The sequence below is a fragment of the Capricornis sumatraensis genome, chromosome 21 (assembly GCF_032405125.1).
Source record: "Capricornis sumatraensis isolate serow.1 chromosome 21, serow.2, whole genome shotgun sequence".
In the NCBI taxonomy this organism is placed as follows: Eukaryota; Metazoa; Chordata; class Mammalia; order Artiodactyla; family Bovidae; genus Capricornis; species Capricornis sumatraensis.
In genome coordinates, this window is record NC_091089.1 from 9,688,671 (window position 1) to 9,690,473 (window position 1,803).

The window sequence follows — 1,803 nt, forward strand, 5'->3', positions numbered from 1 at the left end:
GTGCAATCTAGTTCTCTGACCGGGGATCAAACCCCAGGCCCCTTGCTTCAGGAGCACCAGGGAAGTCCTCTAAAGTCCATCACACTCCTCTCGCAAGGTGAGCTGCTGAAGTCAATATTTTATTGGCTACAATAAAAACAGAGAAAATACCCAGGATAAGGATGCCAGGATATGCTTCCTACTTTCCTATCTGTGGGAACTATTCTAGAAGGAACACATAGAATTGATTGTGCTGTATATTGCCTGATGACAAGGTCATCCTATGCCATTCTTCAACTGTTTGGAGCCAACAAAATACAAACTTCACTATAAAAGCATGGAAATCAGAAACAGTGATTTAAAATGTCAGACCCGTGAATTTCAGATGAATTCCAGCTGTCCATGAACATATACCAAACATGTTTTGGACAGAAAATTTATAGTCCAGGCACCTTTGGTCATTCAGAGCCTAGAAATGAAATTGTTCACACCTGGTTCCTAGAATCTGAACTGTTGCCCCTTTAATTGGGGCTTCCCAGGTGGTGCAGTGGTTAAGAATCCACCTGCCAATGCAGGAGCTGCAAGAGATGTGGGTTTGATCCATGAATCAGGAAGATCCCCTGGAGAAGGGCATGGCAACCCACTCCAGTGTTCTTGTCTGGAAAATTCCATGGACAAAGGAGCCTGACAGGCTACAGTCCATGGGGTTGCAAAGAGTCAGACATGACTGAGCAACTGAGCACACAGACACACACAGCACACTCCTTTAATTGCTCATCACTATTTATAAAATCAGTAGCATTAATGGCTGCCTGCTCCCTTCACAAGGCAGTTAAGAGGAAAAGATCCCCAGCAGTAGAGCTTTACCCCTCGATTCTTCAGCTTGCACAGTTTTGTGGTGCTTTGGATAAACTTCAAAGCAATTTAAATGGACCTGATCACCTTTCATGTAGCCAGGTTGGAAACCCCACTCTTCCATGCTTGATAGGAAGTGTCAGCAGCCACTGTCGTAACTTTTTCCAAGTCCCTTCCTGAGCAGGGGAGGCTGTTGTCAGATGATGCCATCTGTAAACAGAGTAGAAGGGAGAGAAATAAAGGGAGCTGGTTAGTTGTAACAAATGCTTTGGTCAGCAGTTCTCCACCCCTTCTCCTCGCCCACCTCCAAATGCAGATGCTGAAAAAGTGAGATCCTTCCTTTTCCAGCCAGTTTTGCAGTTCAGGGAGGGAGGCCATGAGACCCCCTCTGCCCAGAGAGATGTAGGCAGAGCAACCTCCGGGAAAGATATTTCTCCGTGGATACAGGAGACGGGTGTTGTGGGAAGGGTGGCCTTTTCCACCCTGACAGCCCTCCTCTCCTGCATTCACACCTGGCCGCATGAAGACCTGCTGTCTGTGGGTGTGGCAACGACCTGGTGGCCTTGAAGCATGCCACCTAAGGATAAAACCTGAACCTGCGACAGATGTTGACATTAAGGAAATGTGACTTCCCTGGTGGTCCAGTGGCTAAGATTCCATGTCCCCAATGCAGGGGGCCCAGGTTCGATCTCTAGTCAGGGAACTAGATAAAGCATTCGCATAACACAGCGAAAGATCCTGTATGTGCCCAGCCAAAATAAAGAAATAAAAGTAAATTAAAAAAAAAAAAAAAGGGAAACATAAGGAAAGAAAAGAGCACGGGACCCCCATGATGCTAAATCACAAACCAATCCAGAAGCACCTCCTGCTAAACATCTTATCAAATTTGCAATAAATGTGCTTTCTTAACAGGACACCTAAAAGAACAACAGTGACTCAGTTTTAGCATTGCTGCTGCTGCTGCTGCTA